Source organism: Helianthus annuus, chromosome 10 (assembly GCF_002127325.2).
Source record: "Helianthus annuus cultivar XRQ/B chromosome 10, HanXRQr2.0-SUNRISE, whole genome shotgun sequence".
Classification (NCBI taxonomy): domain Eukaryota; kingdom Viridiplantae; phylum Streptophyta; class Magnoliopsida; order Asterales; family Asteraceae; genus Helianthus; species Helianthus annuus.
The window spans coordinates 28,401,978-28,408,643 of NC_035442.2; the positions used below are offsets into that span (position 1 = coordinate 28,401,978).

At 32.9% G+C, this 6,666-nt stretch overlaps 1 long non-coding RNA gene across 1 annotated transcript; it reads right to left on the reverse strand.

The window, feature by feature from the left end:
* Positions 1-4,322: 4,322 nt before the first annotated feature.
* LOC110881039 lies at positions 4,323-6,621 on the reverse strand. Its single transcript, XR_002559569.2, has 3 exons — positions 5,179-6,621; positions 5,003-5,071; positions 4,323-4,883 (listed from the first exon to the last, which is right to left on the reverse strand). It is a non-coding gene; the product is annotated as an uncharacterized LOC110881039 (long non-coding RNA).
* Positions 6,622-6,666: the final 45 nt, after the last annotated feature.

The following is a 6,666-nucleotide window of genomic DNA, read 5'->3' on the forward strand; positions in this document are numbered from 1 at the left end:
ATCCCTGTTGAAAAACAGAATCCATAAATTTAGGGACAATGGATTTGAAAGATGATAACCAAACAGTGGAGGATCTCATTCTACAGCTCAGATAAATTCAGGGGTATTCTAAAATAATGGTTCCTAGATGTTTGAAGAACGACAAAGACAGACAAATGTCCACAGTGCTGCTTCTTTGAACATTTGTCGGTCTTCAAACATCTACGAATCTACGAAGCATTATCTCATTGGAATGTAACGATTAGCAAAAAATTGTAATTTCATTTTAATTCTAGTTTTCATTTGATAATTTCATTCTATAATTAATTAACCACATCAACAATAAAAATGTGAGCAGTGGATATTTTTTAGGAAAACCAATGATTGTCAATATCAGTGGATGTCAACAATAAAAATGTGAGCCGGACTATTTTTTAACTATCAGTGGATAGCCAACAGTGATTGAAACATAGATGTTTGGTCAGTGAGTCGTCAACATGAAGAATGAAGAAACAGAGGTTGACCATCAAACAAATCCTTGACACTATTAAACCTCTGTTGACTTACCAAACAGATGTTCAGACACAATTCAACATCAACATAATCTAAATATTACTGAAACACTAAATAATAAGTAAAAATAAAACACAACATAGATTCATAAAATTAAATTTATTCATTTATTCATGACCTTAAAACTAAAAGTCCAATAATTACATCACATACTGAACAATATTAAAGTTCAAATCTAAGAATAACAGCAAGAATTAAGAAACTTTAGTTTCAAATCCATCGATTGCTGAACCTCTCGATGTATGTCCTTCAGCATCGCCATAAACTCCACGTCTCTATCACCGCACTCAATATTACTGATAACACAAATAAGAAATAAACCTAAAATGCAAAGGTCTCTTCTCAACTGTTGTAGCACATCTGAGTTTTCACGATATTGCACGAATCTATACTTTCCATAAAAGAAGAAAATCTTCCTGGCGCAAGAAAACATGACTTTCGATTTAACGAAAATCAAACAATGCAACTCTCCCATCAAAGAAGATAGCACATGCAACTTTTCAAGATAGAAGATACATATCGTCCATTCAAGCTGCAACTCTGCCATCAAAGAAGGTAGCACATGCAACTTTTCACGATGTTGCAACAATGATACTGCAGCATCGATATTGAAAGGTTGATGTGGGATGCGAATTTTCATTGAAACGACGATGTTGGAACAATGATACTGGAACGATAACATGTAAACATAATCAACAAACATTCGAACAAAGAAGTGTAATCGGAGATTAGCGGCTGAATCACGAGAAAGATGCATTTGAGAGAGAAAGATACGCTCACATATATGAGCGAGCGAGATTTGAATGTGAAACCAGATAATTATATCTTATTTATAGGATAAGAATATATGGTTTGAATTTTGAATTTCAAAATTACTGATATTATCAGTAATTACTGTTTTCGTGATTTGAAAGCAATTGTCATGATGTTTATTGGGAATTGAAAGGTAAGTAGTGTATATCCTTATATCCTACTTTATTAAACTAATTAAATATTAGAAATGATATGCAAAGTAGGAAAAAAAAAAGAGAACGTCAATTTTAAATTACCATTTCGCATATTTTGAATTTCAAAATTACTGATATTATCAGTAATTACTGATCTGATTTGAAAGCAATTGTCATTATGACTTTTCTAATTTTTATTTTAACTTTAATTAAGAGATAATAACCGTCAGTTTGAAATTCACATTTTGCATATTTTAAATGTCCAAATCTCAAGAAATTAGCATTAATTACTGATTTGATTTGCAAAAAATAGTCATGAAGAATTTTTTTTATTTTTTAATATAACTTTAAATTTTATCACGAAAACAATGTTGGAGGAACTCTTATCTCATTGGAATGTAACGATTAGGTAAAATGGCAATTTCATTGTAATTCTAGTTTTTATTTGATAATTTCAATCTATCACTAATTAACACCATCAATAATAAAAATGTGAGCAGTGGCTGTTTTTTAGGAAAACCACTGATGGTCAATATCAATGGATGTCAACAATAAAAAAGTGAACAGTGGCTATTTTTTCCTATCAGTGGATACCCAACAGTTTTTTAAACACTGGTGTTTGGTAAGTCAGTGGTCAACACGAAGATTGAAGAAACAGAGGTTGTATTTCAGCAGTGGATAACTTTTAACAATCAAATGTTTCAACCAACACAGTGGTTATAACAGGTTTTTAAACAGATGTTGGGGCTTAAACAGATGTTTCGCCTTATATATCAGTTGCCTGGACTTAAGAAAAGTTTGAACTTAAACAGATGATTGCCCATAAACAGAAATTTGGCCATAAACAGATGTTTGGCCTTAAACAAATGTTTGAGCTTAAACAAATGTTTGCCCATAAACATCTGTTTGCAAAAAAAAAGACCAATTTCAAGAATATTATACCCAAACAATCAAAATGAGGAGCTTAATAATCATCCAAGTGTACTTGATTTTTATTTATTAGTATAAAAAATGAAACAAGTGTTCAATTTATAGTACAGATCAAACTAATGAAGTGATGTGATAAATACTGTTACATATAAACACTGTTGGAATAAACATTGTTACATATAAACACTGACGTCATAAAAATTGTTACATATAAAACACTAAGGTGATGACATCTAACAACCTAACAAACTATAAAACACTGATGTGAAAAACACTGTTACATATAAACACTGTTAACATAAACAAAGGTCTGAGCTTAAACAGATGTGTGCCCATAAACAGAAGTTTGGCCATAAACAGATGTTTGCCCATAAACATCTGTTTGCAAAAAAAGACCAATTTCAAGAATACTATACCCAAACAATCAAAATGAGGAGCTTAATAATCATCCAAGTGTACTTGATTTTTATTTATTAGTATAAACATGAAACAACAATGTCTTCAAATCACCGGATTAGATCATGAACCCATATTAGAGGTCAAACAAAACCACAACAGGACCACATGAATAATATCATTTCCACTTTTACTTCAATGCACTTAAATAATAGGGTGATTTGGGATTTTGTACTTGTTTAAAAAATAAGATGTTGACCAAAATTAAAACAGATGTTGACCAAAAGTCAATCAAATGTTGGCCAATAGTGAAATAGATGTTGACCTTAAATGTTTGGTTTAAGGCCAAACATCTGTTTATGGCCAAACATTTGTTTAAGGTCAAACATCTGTTTAAGTCCAAATATCTGATATAGAAGGCGAAACATCTATTTAAGGTAAAACATATGTTTAAGGTCAAACATTTGTTTATGGCCAAACATCTGTTTAAGGTCAAACAACTGTTTAAGTCCAAACCTCTGATATAAAAGGCCAAACATCTGTTAAAGGCCAAACATCTGTTTAACCCTGAACAGATGTTTAACTTAATATGATCTACTGTCTTCTCACATTGTTTTCCTCTTAAAAACACTGTTCATCCTAACATGGGTTTCCATTATCTATTGACCAAAATGCAAACAGATGTTCAAACCACTGTTTGTTATTGTACTTCTTTACAAAATTACATAGAATTCAAGAAAACGAAACTAAGAAATTTACGAATCTAAAAGCAACAATTTAAAATCTAAGAACAACACCTAGAAATTTAAGAACCTAACAGCAAAAATTTAGTGCTTTTAGCTTAAAATTTAGTGCTTTTAGCTTTAAACTCCATTAAAGTATATCTTCGACAATCGCCATGAACTCCACGGAAGTACTCAATGGATCAACAACAGGATTTATAGAAACCTGATCTCTCGTGAACAGACCAAGATGCAGTACATGAAAACACTTCTTCAGCTTTTGAAGAGTAGCCCTGTCCTCATATACTTAATCCTTAACTTTGTTTATAAAGAGCTGCTTTAAACCAAACTTTATGCTTCTTTTAATACAAAAAGGGTAGGAAAGACCATTACTCTAGTAAGATAAAATCTTATCTTACAGCAATAGCAGATGCTTTCTTGCGTTTAGTAGGAATTACTGCGGCTTCTACATCATCATCATCTGCCAGAGTCATATATAATCATCATTTAGTCACCAGCAAAAATTATTTTAAATGTAGATTTAAAAATATTTCTTTGTGTTTATTTTAACTTTATGCTTCTTTTAATACAAACCTATAATAACCCGCAGCAGATTGTATGAATTCGTTACAACTGTGATTAGACTAAAATATAAAGCGAGAATTAGAGTATATCACTTCAGCAGATTGGGTTAACATCTTTCAACCTCACTTTCCCTAAATTTATCAATTCTATTTTCCAACAGGGATGTAATGCAATTATTACCTTCTTTAAGATACCTTCAACTGCATCTTCTGATAAATCAACATTCATTTCACTCAAATGATCCCTTTAACTGCATCTTCAATCATGAACTATCTAAAGAAATGGATGAAATCATCCAAAAATACCCAAAATAAAACTAAGTAAACCATCCAATATTCTTGAGTACTCACCATTAATGTGATGACCAATATAAAATCAAACCATAAAAGCATACAAATCATAATGAAATATGAAAGAAACAAACCAAAAAACTTGTTGGGCGATTAAAATTAAAAGGATATCATACGCAATATTCAGGTAATTAGAATGGTCATTTTTACCTTACTTGACAACAATAGCAAACAACATCAAACAATAATAGCAAACAACATCAAACAATAATAGCAAACAACATCAAACAACAATAGCAAACAACATCAAACAATAATAGCAAACACCTGATGTTGAATCCACTGTAGATGCTGAACCACTGCTGTTACAAACAGATAATACATCGGGAACTAGAAATTTAAAAGGATCGGCTTCAAAGGCTTCAACAATCGGAAGATTCAAATCTCAAGCAAATGAAACCCTAATTTCAAAAAGAATAATCGGTGAACATGTTCAAAGATCAATAATCAACAGATGTTGTACTCATATCATCACTGTTAAGAAAAAAAAACCTTAGTTTCTGAACATATTCAAACATACCAGTTCATGGCGGAAATCTATCCGCAGGTAAGCGGATTTCAAATTTGATGACCATCGATGACAACAACCCTGGAACCATATGATGAGATTACGAGTAGAAATTAGGGTTTAATTAAAACTTTGTATGAAAAGAAGAAGAAGAAATCAACACAGATCTATAAACATACAAATCAAACCTCAAATGGAAGAACCTTGCCGACGAAGAAGATGAAAGAATCTTCCCAACTATAGCTCGGGATGATAATTACAAAAGCCAGATATTACCTCTTCGTGATATAATCAGACATGAAAATTACAAAGGCTGAATGATTGATGATGAGATGATTTGGTTTGATCTTTGGTTAAGAAGGGAGAAGAGTACAGGAGAAGGAGAAGGAGAAGAAGATTCAGATGTAGGGTTTTGAAAAGAAAAAAAAAAGGAGACGGAGGGAATATAAAAGGGATGGAAGTGTGGTACTGTTGGGCGGGAAAACAGAACTGAGAATGCCCTAATTAAGTGACACGTGGCCCAAATCACTTTCATTTATTATATATAATAGATTAGGTACGTTTGATTGTTGTTTATAAAAAGTTTTATTTTTTCGAAAAACATTTTTACACATAATTACCAGGTAATATTGCTCTTACAAGATTTTAAACCAACACTAACTTTACAAAAACAAATATTAAGGGGTAGGAGCGCCCATCACTCATCGCTCACTCATCACTCACAACTTCCAATCAAGTTCTGCCATGTTATCAAGCATTATTCCATCACTAGTGATTGATTTTAGTGGAAATGCCCATCAAGGTATAAGGTGTGGGCGGCAAGGGGTGCGGTAAAGTGGGTTTTGAACATCGGTGACATGTTACCGATCGACAAATGAAGGTTTTGACCGTTGGGGGTGATGCTCAACGGCTATATAATCGTTTAAAACAAAAAAAATTCTCTTTAAAATTTAATTATAAATACCAAACATAATTCATACCCAAACACATTCAAATTTATACCCCAACCAAACCAAAAAATACCAAACATTTACCCAATCATTCCAAAACAAAATGGCGGATGAACTCCCGTTATTTTTTCCACCCGATAGTAGCAACGATTCATCCGATAGTAGCATTCTTTTTTCCAAAATCTCATCGAAGAAGCCGAAGTTCAAGACACGAGCACATCTAACCGAAGGAGATATGTTGAACGTCAACGTGAGGTGGGGCATGAGACACTCATGGTGGATTATTTTGTCGAAGACCCGAAATACAGTGAAAATATTTTTCGGCATAGGTTCCGTATGTCGAAACGTTTGTTTCTAAAAATTGTGAGCGACGTGGAAGCGAACGACTCGTGGTTTCAAGAGGTCTTCGATGCACGAGGTAGGAAGGGCTTTACGCCGTTGCAAAAGGTTACATCGGCTATTAAATAGCTCGCAACTGGTATCACTCCAGACGAGAACGACGAGTACTTGCATATGGCCGAAAGAACTTCCCGCGAGTGCCTAGAATATTTTTGCAACATGGTTTGCAAAATATACGCTCCGGAGTTCTTACGTAGACTGACAAGCTACGACATGGCACTTTTATATGAAGCTCATGACGGTTTGTAAAGTATTCGCTCCGGAGTTCTTAAATATTAAATATACTAGTTTAAAAAATAAAAAAATAGTTTACCTATTCCAAAGTGT